This window comes from Podarcis filfolensis, assembly GCF_964270895.1.
Source record: "Podarcis filfolensis genome assembly, chromosome: 1".
Taxonomy (NCBI): Eukaryota; Metazoa; Chordata; class Lepidosauria; order Squamata; family Lacertidae; genus Podarcis; species Podarcis filfolensis.
The window spans coordinates 50,043,239-50,057,316 of record NC_139604.1 but is presented as its reverse complement, the minus strand read 5'-3'; the positions used below and the strand labels follow the sequence as shown (position 1 = coordinate 50,057,316).

At 44.9% G+C, this 14,078-nt stretch overlaps 1 long non-coding RNA gene across 1 annotated transcript; it reads left to right on the top strand.

The window, feature by feature from the left end:
- Positions 1-3,420: 3,420 nt before the first annotated feature.
- LOC310746581 lies at positions 3,421-7,314 on the top strand. The gene is made up of 3 exons (XR_014540758.1): positions 3,421-4,298; positions 4,996-6,030; positions 7,170-7,314. It is a non-coding gene; the product is annotated as an uncharacterized lncRNA (long non-coding RNA).
- The last annotated feature ends 6,764 nt before the right edge of the window (positions 7,315-14,078 follow it).

Here is a 14,078-nt window from a genome sequence, read left to right as displayed (position 1 = left end):
AGGCTGAATTGTCCTGAAGTGATGGGAAGGGGATACACTTTTTCCTATTGGAAAAATCATGTTGGTACCCACATAGTTTCCCCAACAGGGTAGATAGCAGTTGCTAGCAGGGTGGGAATGGGGACTTAGATCAGGAAAATGATGGAGGGTGGGAGAGAGAAAATTAGCCCACCCTGAATGCTCCAGTCCTGATCCAATCCACTCTGCTTTTTCTTTGAAAAGGGAAATTTTGGAAGGTTCCGTCATAGGTTCCCTCATCTCATCTGCTCCTGACATTAAGACAGGGCAATAGTTAATATTTATTTATTTCATGCCTGTATAAACCCAGCTGGCTGAGACAACCAGACAACACAGGCTAGAAACAAGCAAGGATTGTTGCTGCTGAGGAGCTGGCTTGGGAGGACCATATGGAGTGAGTGTGGAGGCCTGCTGCTCGTGGATTCTGTCATCTGAAGCAGCTGTCTAATGTAAGGGCTGGCCCTGGAAACTACAATAGTTGAGAAAGAACTGGAGTTTCTTTTAGTTCACTATTGTTGGTCTCTAGGTAAGGGGTGAGGAGCCTGTGACCCGCCAAACGTTGTTGGACTCCTACTGCTATCAGCCTCAGCTAGCGTGGCTAATAGCCAGGGGTGATGGGAGTTGCACTCCAGCAATATCTAGAGAGTCACAGGTTCTGCTTCCATGGCTGAGTTTACTCAAGCCCTGATGCCTCATGATGAGTTCTACTGCTTTGGATCGATCGGTCTTGTTCCCATCTCATCAGTGGTCCATCCAGTTTTGATAGCTCCATTACCCTTTCACCTTGAAGCTTTCAGGAACTCCCAGAGTATCGGTCGTTGAAGGGGCAAGACATAGGGCTCATACACACTTCCATTTGCCCCACCACTTTCCCCCGGAGAAACCGGCGGTTTAGCGCTGAATTGGAACAAATGGCAATCAAGTTTTCCGCTAAAGAGCAGGTTTTCCAGGAGAAAGAGGTTAGCCAAATGCAAAACCACTCAAACACATGCCTGGAAAGTGGACAACCACTCAGATCCATGCTTTCTCGGCATGGGACAAGCGAAAGTGTGGATGAGAACATAATAATGCTCACTTACTTCCAGCCTTGTATAAGGTTTGCTGTATGAATCTTTCTCCTTCTTCAAGAGGCCTAGGCTGATACTGAATCGTTACAGGAAACAAAATGGAGGTGCGTTCTGCACCACATAGCCAGGCAGTGTTGGAACGTGGCAACTTGCCATTCTTAGGTTTTCTGTTTCAGAGACCCCTATCCTTTTCTACTGTGCATCATACCTTCCACAAACATTTGTTACTGCCAATTGCCTAATTAGGCCTCTTGATGCATCTCATGTGTTTGCAGCTCTGCATTAAAACAAAAACAACAAAAAAATCCACCCTCTCCTTGAGATTTGAGGCAAGTTTGCTTGTACGTTACCACAGCAACTGGGGAAGCAGCCTTCTAAGATTGCTGCGTGAGTCCTCAACCACTTTAATAGCCTTATTGGCAAAGCCCATAGCCCACAATGATATAACCAGAGCCTTTGAGAGGAATGGCCTCCTTTTAATGAGGAAAACTCCTGCTCGCTCGCAACTGTTAATGTCGTAAAGGGGCAATTTTTATGGCAAAGCCTGAAATAAATAATTAAACCTTAAAAGCTCCCCCATTTTAACGTGCGGCCAGCTAGATCTGCAAAAATCCAGGGCTGCCAATTATTTTAACAGTTCCAACCTGTTCCTCTAGCGCACACCCTCCTCCCTCTCCCACGGGGGAAAGGGGAGCGTTTCTGATTAGCTCTTCAGAAAGGGAAGGAAACATGTTAGGAGCTTTTATGCAGAGTTGCGCCATTCAATTGTCTTGAGAAAACAACAAATCATTGCCCACAGATGAAAGATTGAACAGGTGCTGCTTGACTTTGTATAGCAGCAGGAGCAACGCAACAGCCTCTGATCGCAACTACTGTTTGGGGGGGACGTTCTTCTCTGCCCTTTACTGTAGCTGAGGGATCCTCATCAGCCTGTCCCAGCAGTTTTCCTTTTAAAGGAGGCATTTTGTGGCTCGTGGTTGCTCAGGGTGGATTTTGAAAACAGGCCACTCATTATGTGAAACATTACACATTTGGTTTCATGGGCTTGTCAGCTTTTCCAGCATGCCTTATGAATGAGTTTTGCAAAAACCTGACACCTCCTGTGATTGTTTCTGGTGATGCCGCCACTGGATTGCCCATCACCTTTTTTTTGTTCCATGTTATTTTACAGAGCTGGACATCAGCAGAGGGTAGGGTTGCCACCTTTGGTCGAGCAAAATAAAGTTGGGCAAAATAGGGGACAGCTGGGGGGGGACTGGGCAGCTAAAAATGACTTTACTTGGTGCAAAAATGACTTCAAAGCAACCCATTGCAATGGCACACATTGTACAACAAATGAGCACAACACAACCAAATGTATTGCGATACCTTAAAGACCAACAGTTTTATTGCAGCATAAGCTTTTGTGGAAAACAGATGCAGCTGACAAAGTAGACTTCAGTGCTCAACAGTGCATGCTGCAGTGTCAATTAGGTTTTGAGGTGCACTTGAATGAAAAAAACAAAAACAAAACTATGACGATCCACAAAACAACTTATTTAATAAGTATGTTTATAGTCTGATTTTATTCCATAATAGAACTCTGTGTACATAGGATTTCTCGATGGTCTTCCATCCAGGCATTGACCAGCCCCAAAGAACTGCTCAGCTTCCAGCTTTGGGGCTTCCCAGATGCATCTGGCTAGACACCATGGGTACAAACTGCACCTCTAGAGATGCTGGTTTAGGTCTGTTCCAGCATGGTTCTTTTTCGATTCTTAACCTGCCCACATGCCACTGAGACATCACACACTCTGCATTGACAAGATTCGTGCAAGGTAGGTAAGATTTCATCATCCAGAGCCAACAATGTTGTGGGAACCACTTACAGTCATATCACAAAAAGCTACTCTTGAAATCTGATTTGTGTGTGCGCACAACTCAAGGTATCTGCTGCATCTGTTGTCTCCCAACCAACCTCTTGAGCACTTCGTGTACATTTGCAGCATTCTTTGCTACCAGAAACGGACGTGGGGTTTATCATGTGTGCACGGCAAGGGAGCAGACATGACACAACGAGGCTAAGAAGCTCCAGTCAGAACAATTTCAGAAGGTCAGACACAAAGCGCAAAGCCACATTCAGGGTTAGTGCTTTATTGTGTTGTAGCTCTTGCTGTAAAATAACCTCAAAATTAGCTCCAGCTGCTGGCATATTTCATCCCTTTGGTCTGTTTCGTATCTGGGAGAAAGGAAGGAAATAGCCACTTTTAAACACTGTTCCCTCTCTTCTCTCTCTCCACACCCCCCCCCCACACCCTGCCTGTGTTCTCTTTACTGCGGGGATATCAGGAAACCAAGGCCACAGTCTTCCCACTGGCCCACTGTAATTTTTAATGCTTCCTGCAGGGTTATCCATAAAAAAGCAACATGGAAACATGATGCTTGAAATGAGAGACATTACTGACATCAAGGTTATGGGAAGGAGCAATCAGGTGATGCTTTCGTGCCACCATGTCATGACATCATAATGGGTAGGTACTGAGGAATCTAGAAGTCTACAAGGCTCTGAATATGCTGCAGACTTCATTACCTAACAACACAGGGCGAGGAGGACTGCTTTTCCAGAATTTCATTTTAGTATTTAAAGAAAAAGAAAGTTTCTAGCCACATAACTGGTGGGAAATGTGGGATGGGCCTGTTTCATGGGGTAGTTATAAACAGAACTGTGTAGCATTGTCTTCCACAGAAGCAGAGTATGTTGCAGCTACAGAAGCGTGCAGAGAGGTTGCCTTGCTCACCAACCCAAATAGTTTTATATTAACATGAATCGGATTTGTGTGTGTATTCTTTAAGAGGGATTCAAAGGGATTTTTAATCAGGAAGGCATCTTTATTAGTAAAATTCAGACAAGTCAGCAACAAGCTGATCTCTGCATAAACTTACAAAGGGGATTGTTTAACTCTGCTAAAGTAAACCTTCCCACAAGAAAACTGTGGAAAAAATACAGGTAGCAAGTTAATGAGATTTATAGTTCCCCTATGTCGAAGACTTAGGGTATGAAACTGCAGCTTTTTAAAATGTTCCCTGAATTATAGATAAGAGCTATAAATATTACAGGTGTGCATAGGCCTCCAGATGGGCATTGCATGGATGCACTATGCTCTTAATTTCTTCAATCTGTGATGGAGATTCTGAGCTGCTCTGAGTGCAGCTCTTCCTCCATGGGAAAGAGAGGTGCCACTGTTACGTGCCCAAAGATTAAGGCTTTCTGGGAAATGATTTATAATGAAATGAAAAAGGTATTTAAGTATACCTTCTTGAAAAAACCAGAGGCTTTTCTCTTGGGCATAGTCAGCCATTTGGTGCCAAAGAAGGACAGAACTTTTTTTATGTATGCTACAACGGCAGCAAGAATACTTATAGCAAAGCACTGGAAGACTCAAGATCTACCCACTCTGGAAGAATGGCAGATGAAGTTGATTGACTGTATGGGACTGGCAGAAATGACCGGCAGAATCCGCGACCAGCTAGAAGAGTCGGCAGAAGAAGATTGGAAGAAATTTAAGGACTATTTACAGAAATACTACAAAATTAATGAACTCTGAAAAGATGTTGGATTGAACTTTTGTGGTCTCTAGCTGTTATGATAAAGATAATAGGGATTAAAATTGTTTTAGTCATTAAATTTAAAAAGTTGAGTGGAAAATAAGGTGTTATTTTAAAAGGAATGTTAAGAGATTAGGATTTGCTGGATTAACAAGTTGAACTAGAAAACAAGAAGGGGAGGCACGAGGAAGTCAAAGAAACATGTTATTGAAAAATTGCTACTGAAATTGACTTGTTTTTAATATTTTTCTTTTTCTTTTTCTTTTTGTGTTTGTATAAAATTGGAAAATCTAATAAATATTTATATATATATAAAAAAAGAGAGGTGCCACTGTTGATTTGCATAGAGGAAGGGGTGCACGTGCAGAAAAATTCCTATGGGAAAAAATGGAGCGTAGTAAATGTCAGACATATCTAAGAAGGACTCTGCTACTCATAGTAAACACAACATCCCCTCACAGAATCCACAGCAGACTGAACTAGGAGGAAAAGTACATTTTACAACACTCCAATGATGCCTAAACTTGAGTTTGGGAGAACTTTAAGGAGAAAAAGTCCTGCAGTATGAAGTAGCCAGCACCAGAGAGACACTTTCTTTGCCATGCATAGCATCCCTGTATTGGTTCATGGAAGGGACTGTGAAAAGCATCCTCTTTATCTAGACAAGGAATAATGGTAGGGAGCAGCCTTTTGTTAAAGTATGATGCATTCAAGGTACCTAAGGTGACAGCAAACATTTTGAATAGTGCCTAGAAGACAAAATATACTGTCTGAAACAAAAATAAGAAGCTCCTCTCCATCGTTGTCATCTCATCCTCCTCCCTCTCTGGCACGGTTTTCCTGTCTCTGTTAGGGGCCTTTTGGCTAGTAAACATGAAGGATCAAGCTGGATGAAATTAGCAAAGCCACCAGTGACTTGTAACTCTTTGTTTCTTCTTGGCCAGTTCTTCTTTTAGTTTGCCTGAATATTTGAGTTTGCCTGAATATTTGAGTTTGCCTGAATTCATTCCAGCTGCAGAATATGGAGGCAAGGCCTGCTCACAAAGTTATTATATGAGCACAATGGGGACAGAAAGGCTGAGCAAATCCACAGGCTGAGCAAATCCACAGAAGAGGCAGAGACAATATCTTAGATCTTAGATTGTTTCTTTCAATGAAGCCTGTGGTGTGGTGCTCTTGTAATGTTTTCCTTTTAAAATCCATATTTTATTTCATTCCTACGCTTCCAATAAACTAACAAAAAGCTGGACAGACAATACGACCAGAAGAACTTGGGGATGCATTCATCTAACTGGACAAAGAAGGAAGAAAAGAAAATCAGGGAGGGGAAGAAGGAAGACAGGGGAGAGGCCAGAGCAATGTATGGTGGATGCAAATCCATCAGGGCTTTTTGACCCATATGAGGGATGATGGGATTTCAGTAGATGTACGCAGTTATATGAGACTGCCATAGAAAATGGTTCAGAAACTTCAGCTGATGCAGAATACAGATTCCCAGGTGTGAATGGGGGCCAGAATGGCCACATCTGCACTATCTATTTGAAGCTGCAGCAAACCACTTTAAACCATCATGGCTTTCCCCAGGGAATTCTGGAAACTGTGGTTTGTAAAGGGTGCTGAGTATTGTTAAGAGACCTCTATTTCCACTCAGAGAGTTATAATTCTCAGAGTGGTTTAACAATCCCTAGGGAACCCTGGGAATTGTCATCCTATCCCTAATCCCTTCTTCTTCTCCCTCCTGCAGCTCTTGTGCAGCCTTAAAATCTATTGTTAATTGCTGAGTGGCCTTCTAGAGCAAATTGATGGGAGTCACGGGTGGAGAAGAAGAGAGGGAAATCTTAATGCATGAGTGAAACTACTCTCATGCAGTGTTGAATGCAACTTTCTATTTCACTATCTCAGTGTTGGGGTGCGAGTGTGTGCCTAATACACTAACAGTGAGTGTTTGCCTAATACAATAACAGCTGGGTCTCATTTATCTTTGCATATAGTAATGAAATCAATCCACTGGTCGATGTTGTTCTTGTTATTCTCCACTAAATTGCTATGCATTTATTCATTTACAAGCTGGTTTACACTGAATTCAGTGGGGCTTACTTCCAAGGAAGTGAGCATAAGATTGCAGTCATGCAGGGCACATTTACTCAGAAGTAACCTCCATTGTGTTTAATGGGGATTACCCTAGTAAGAGCATTTATGCTTGTGACCTTAGTTCCCCTTTCGTAGCCTCTCTGCCAAAATGGCAATAATCATGACTCATTAGTGAGATGTATCCTTAATTGTCACATTTAGCCTGATTTTTGTCCAGTTTACTCGTGAGATGTGAGCCTTATCAAGAAGAAAACATATTTTATCCATAAGTCTTTTATATGTGACATCTAGTCATGGGACCAGTGGATCGTTGAAGGTTTTATACCATTTGGCTGCGAAGTCCTCCAGCCCAGGTGCTTTACCAGCTTTGTCGTTTTTAATTGTGTTTTCTATTTCCTCCACTTGCAGAGGCCTCTGAAGCATCTGTGCTTGCGCCTCTAATAGCCGTGGGAGCTGAACTTTATGCAGGAAAGCATAAATTGCTTCTTGTGTTGATTCTCTCTCAGGAGTGTATAATTTTGAATAAAAGGGTCTAAGTACATTATTAAGCTCAGTTATTCTGGTGTGCTATTTATTCTCAGCGATCCTCAGTAGAGAAGTATATGCTGAGGACCAAGCTTACCTCCATTTGTGAGCTAACAGGTCTGCCGGTCTGTTATCTTACATTTGTTTCATGCAGAGGAACCTGGCCTTTATCTGTACAAATTTTATTAATTCCATATTCTTGCTATTGCATTCTTCAGAAGTTCAAGGGAGGATGAAGCAGCGCTGACTTTTACAGCTTTCAGCTTTCTGCTCCCCCAATTTGATTGCATTTTGAATTATACCTTTTCTTTTTGTAGGACTCATATGCAATTACTCTCCCTCTGATGCATCTTTTAAAGGGGCCCCGTAGTATCATTTTGGAAGATCTGGAAGCCCTGGAACTTTAATCTCAAAGAACTGTTTGGTTTTATTTAGCAGTTTGATTTTAAGCACCTCATTATCTAGGAAAGAAACATTCAATTTCCAGGTTGCTTTAGATGGCGTTTACATGATAAACCCAGCATCATTTTGATTCACAATGATACAAATGCCAAAAGTTTTTTAAAATGGGCTCATTTCCTTTATTTCATTTGTACTCATTTACCATTCAGTTTTGGACAGAGGGGCTTCACTTCTCCAGTGCCAGTGGAATTGATTTGGTAACCACCTCCAGCCTGCCATTGTTGCATTTTCCCACAATATCTTGGACATTACAACATTCCAGGGTATCCCAAGAATGAACATGGTGGCTGCTGAAAACAGCTCTGCCATCACAACCACCACATGCAAAAGCTAAAATAATAGGAAAGGAAAGGAAACTGGGGAGGGGGGAAGTAACAAAACTGAATGTAACAAAAATAACTGTAATTTCAATGAATAATGAAAGAAATTGGGGGCCATGAACTCAGATGTCCATAACAGTTCATGGGACAAACAAAGAGTGGGCTGGAGATAAATGGATAAGTGATTTTAAGGAATGAATGAAGGAAAGTAAAGATTTTTTTATAGCGAAAATGAATTTTCTTGTGCACCTCTTGTAATACTAGCATGCTGGACACTAGGAAACAATCTAAGAGGAATCAGTTGTGATGTACTGAAAAGAGAAAGGAAAGTTCCTTTTCTGTGAGATTCAACATCTACCATAGATCCTCTAGACCAGACTCTTGGAAATGTGCCTGGACTCAATTAGCATAAAATTCCTGTCCATGGCTGGGTCTATTAACTTATTCCAATGTCCACCATTTATAAAACTACACAGTGTTAACCTGAACACTTTGGAGGGGGAACTCAACAATGTATTGGGCTGTGTGATGAGGATTTGTAAAAGCCTCAGACAAGGCATAGAATCTGGGGCAGGGGTACTTGTGGAGGCCTTAGCATCTATTTCCCTACCTAGTATGAATGGGGCTGTTTTCCTGCTTTCACTGCTGGTACCTGAATTCTGATGCTCTGGGAGAAAGATGTGTTGTTGTTTTTTTCCCTTTTGAAGGCATTCGTGGATGGGCATCATACAAAAACAGTGTGCACCCAGAAAAATCTGTCAAGTATGCCATGCAATGGCTTCAGAGGGATTGTGTTGCTCTGTGAGCAGTCCTACCTGCCTCTTCCCAAAAAAGTTATATTGTGGTAACCGAGGGCATGCTGCCTTCATGCAGGAGCAGGTCCACAGCCCATAAAGCCACAAGCTCTGGGCGTGTGTGCCTTTGTGCACAGGCATTTCCATAAATTTCGGTGCATTAAAACCTTCCATATGCTGGGGGTTGGGCTGTTTAATAAATTATTTTGTACTTGGCTGCAGGCCGAGCAAGAAGAACTGCTTGAGGAATCTTCTGTGCTGTGTTCAAAACCGCACCCTGATTGAGAGGCAAGTGCCAGGGTAGCTGGGAGAAACACTCCCGATGAGAACAAGTGTTCGGGGTGTGGATGTTTTCCAGGCTTGCATCCGGCTGACCCATTTTAGGGCTGCTTGCAGCTTTGCGTTCGTATCGTTGAGGGCGATGTGCGCGTTTTGAGGAACACAATGAAATCAAATAAAACAGCAGCCCTTGGAGGACTTTAAGCAAGCCCGGCTCTTTTCCTCCTGGCACAAACTGAAAGGAAAGATCGCAACTTGCAAGGACCTTGTCAGTGTAAAGAATGCTAGTTTGTGGGCCATGGGAAGATATTAATTTACCAGCTCCTGGCATATACAAGGCTAATGCAGAGAGAGAGAAGGATTAAGATGACCAAAAATAAAATGATCATAATGCCCAACACACACCCTAAAACAGAGCCTTGCTATTTAAGCGTAGCTTGAACCTCTACTAAGAAGCATTATATGCCGGCTTGCTTGGGGTTTGGGGTTGTTTTTTTAAAGGTACCTTAAAAACATATATTGTATAAGAGTTTATAAGGTGCAGACTGGCATGGAATGTAATGGGCTCTATGTCCTTAAAGGTCTTTAAGAAGTTGTCTCCCTAGCAGGGATGTTGCACCAGTGGTTTTCCTGAACCAGCAATGGGTTAGACTAGATAACATTTGAGGTCCCTTCTGGCTTCTTGTCTTTATCATATTTTTCATTGGATTTGGGATACATATTTGAGATTGGGGGGGGTGTATTTGAAAATCCAAACCCTATTAAGCTGGGCCTGTCTCAAAATGGGTCTCATGTCCCATTGCCCCTGCTAGATCTCCTTTACTAGGAAACAAACAGGAAAAAACTTACTTTCGGAAACAGTGGGGTTGTCAGTGACAGAGAACTCCCATAAACTCAGGAAACAACGCACAGGGCCTGCAGGGGCTCTCCTCAGTGGCAAACAACATGCAAAATACTAGGTCCCATTTATAAAGTGGTGGTTTTAATGGGTTAGGACCAGGTTACCTGGAAGACCACCTTCACCCATATATACTTACCAAATATTAAGATCTTCTTCAGAGGCCCTGCTCCAACTGCCCCTGCTGAACAAAATGATGCAGCCAACCACCAGGGCCTTTTTGGTGATGGCACCACAGTTATGGAAAAGTCTTCCCAGGAAGATACACCTGGCACCATCCTTTCTGTTCACCCGGGCCTCTTAAATAACTGCAGTGAGTTTTGTTTTGTTGTCCTTATGCTGATTTTTATTTTATGGCCTCGTGCACTTTTTTCATGCTTATTGTGATCCACCCAGATAACTACGTGATATAGAGGCACAGATGTATCATAAACAAATAATGAAGAATATTCACATTGACAATTGTGGGGCTTGCTCTATCATTCCTGGCAGAAAATGATGCTCCATGCATCATGTGCCAATGAGGGTGAGGTCCCACAGGGCTCCCCACTGTTCAGAAATGTAACATGGAACCTCATTTCTTACTAGGAATGATGAGGCTTGTAGTCAGCCCCAATGAACCCTGGAAGAAATAGACACCATCGTTGACATTTGCAGCCAATGAGCAGATCCACATGGCCTCTCTGGTGTTGGTTAGAGGACTGAACTGTTTCCGCCCATTTCCTTTCTTTGAGATAATGCTTTCCTTTCTTTTAAGCTTGGGGAAGGGGTCAGTTTCATAAGAAAGGAGATGCAAGGACTACAGTGGCCATTTTCATTCTTCCCATTGAAGCTTTTCAAGCAATGAACTGGAAGTTCACTGAAAATCATTTTCAGTGCAACCAGTAGGAATGAGGTGAATTCCAACTTTTCACAGGAACAAGACAGAGACTTTAAAAGACTCAAATTGTGTTTATACACATGATTTATCAAGAGGAAAAGAGAAAGATTATTGACTGTAGTCAAGAGAGCACAATCTCCCCAGCATCACTGTGATTGTCTTAACATCTTCAAAAACTAAAAGAAAGACAAAAACAACCAGCCTCATTTAATAATAATAATAATAATAATAATAAATTTTATTTATATCCCGCCCTCCCCAGCCGAAGCCAGGCTCAGGGCGGCTAACAACATTCAAATAATCAAACAATCAAATAAAACAACATTCTAAAAATATTTCACTATAAAAATTAATTAAAATCAAGTTGATGGCAACCATTAAGCAAAACTCTGTGCAGGTTACCAGAGGAGGGAGTCAGGCTGTGCCCTGACCAAAGGCCTGGTGGAACAACTCTGTCTTGCAGGCCCTGCGGAAAGATGTCAGGTCCCGCAGGGCCCTAGTCTCTTGTGACAGAGCGTTCCACCAGATTGGAGCCGCAGCCGAGAAGGCCCTGGCTCTAGTTGAGGCCAGCCTAACCTCTCTGAGGCCTGGGACCTTCAGGATGTTTTTATTTGCAGACCGTAGGTTTCTTTGTGGGGCATACCAGGAGAGGCGGTCCCGTAGGTACGAGGGTCCTAGGCCGTATAGGGCTTTAAAGGTTAAAACCAGTACCTTAAACCTGATCCTGTACTCCACCGGGAGCCAGTGCAGCTGATATAGCACCGGATGAATGTGGTCTCGCAGCGAAGACCCCATAAGGAGTCTCGCCGCGGCATTCTGCACCCGCTGGAGTTTCTGGGTCAGTCTCAAGGGCAGCCCCACGTAGAGCGAGTTACAATAATCCAGTCTGGAGGTGACCGTCGCATGGATCACAGTGGCTAGGTCAGGGCGAGAGAGATAAGGGGCCAACTGCTTAGCTTGGCGGAGATGAAAAAATGCCGCCTTTGTTATAGCTGTAATCTGCGCCTCCATAGAGAGGGAGGTATCGAAGATTACACCCAAACTCTTAACGGACGGTGCTGGCACTAACTGCACCCCCGCAAGAGATGGGAGTTGCCCCCTTAGTCCCATATCGTCCCGTCCCAGCCAGAGGACCTCTGTCTTCGAAGGATTTAACTTCAACCGGCTCCCACGTAACCATCCAGCCACAGCTTCCAGGCATCTGGTCAGTGTGTCTGGGGCCGAGTCAGGATGGCCATCCATCAACAGATAGAGTTGGGTGTCATCGGCATACTGATGGCAACCCAGCCCAAAACTCCGAACAAGCTGGGCGAGGGGGCGCATAAAGATGTTAAAAAGCATCGGGGAGAGAATCGCACCCTGAGGCACTCCACACACCAGGGAGTGGCGCGATGACAATTCCCCCCCAAGCGCCACCCTCTGTCCCCGACCAGAGAGAAACGAGCGCAGCCATTGGAGGACTGTGCCCTGGATCCCCACGTCGGCAAGGCGGTGGTCTAGGAGTTCGTGATCGACCATGTCGAAGGCTGCTGACAGGTCTAGAAGAATCAGCAGCCCTGACCCGCCTCGATCCAGCTGCCTGCGGAGGTCATCTGTTAGGGCGACCAGAGCCGTCTCGGTCCCATGACCAGCGCGGAAGCCGGACTGGAATGGATCGAGAGCCGATGTTTCATCCAGAAACCTACCAAGCTGTTCAGCAACCGCTCTCTCAATCACCTTACCCAGGAATGGAAGATTCGAAACCGGGCGGTAATTGGACAGATCTAAGGGATCTAATGATGTTTTCTTTAAGAGCGGACGCACCACTGCCTCCTTCAGTTCCCCTGGGAATATCCCGGTGCCAAGGGACAAATTGATGATATCCCCCAGGGGGGCCCGTACCTCATCTGGACACGCTCTAATCAGCCATGACGGGCACGGGTCAAGAGGACAGGTGGTGGGCTTTCCAGCTTGGAGGAGTCTGTCCACATCGGCTGGAGATATCCGGTCAAAGTGGTCCAATACTGGACCCGAGGACAGTCGAGGGGCCTCCAGTTCATTTATTGTATCCAAATTGGCAGGAAGGTCATGGCGGAGCAACAGGACCTTCTCCGCAAAAAAGCTCGCAAATGCCTCACAGCTATGTGTCAGATTGTTATTTAAATTTGGCTGTCCTTCAAGGGACGTTAAAGACCTAATTATACTAAATAATTGCGCCGGGCGAGAGCTAGCGGATGCAATGGAGGCCGAGAAGTAAGACTTCTTAGCGGCCTTCACTGCCATCTCATAGGTTTTCATAAAACCCTATAAGATGTTCTTGAGGCTCCGTCACGAGCACCCCGCCATACTCGCTCTAGCCGTCTGAGATCCCGCTTCATTTTCCGAAGCTCCTCGGTAAACCAGGGAGCCCGGTTTCTGTGGGGTCGCAGAGGGCGCTTAGGTGCGATCTCATCGATGGCTGCCAGGAGCTGGGTATTCCAGCCCTCAACAAGCTCAGTCAATGAGTCGCCAGGGGGAGCAAGGTCCCGCAAGGCTTGACGGAATCTATCAGGGTCCATCAGCCTCTGCGGGCGAGCCCAAATCGGCTCGCCACCTAAGCAGGGTGGGGGTGGAAAGTCAATCCTGGCTTTCAGAGCGTAGTGATCAGACCATGGCACTTTCATCAAAGGAGACATGATCACATCTATACCGGCGCCAAAGATCAAATCCAGCGTGTGGCCTGCTTGATGTGTGGGGCCCGAAACAAACTGGGAGAGCCCTAGTGTTGCCATGGAAGACACCAGGTCCAGAGCCTGTGAGGAGGGAGTGGCATCAGCATGGATGTTGAAGTCCCCCAATACCAATAGGTTAGGGAACTCCAAGGCCCAGCCAGCCACCGCCTCCAGCAGGCCTGACAGGGTGGCTGCTGGTGCGCTAGGTGGCCGGTACACCAGCCAGACAGCCAAGCTCACCTCAGAGCCCCACACTAGGCCAACACATTCAATGCCGGGGATCAGTGGCGATGGTAGAGCCCTGAAAGAACAATCTTCCCGGATTAATAATGCCACCCCTCCCCCCCGGCCCACAGTCCGTGACTGGTGGAGGACGGAGAAACCCGGGGGCGCCATCTCTCGTAAGGTAACAGTTTCCCCTTCGCGCACCCAGGTCTCCGTCACACAAGCCAGATCGACCCCCTGCGAG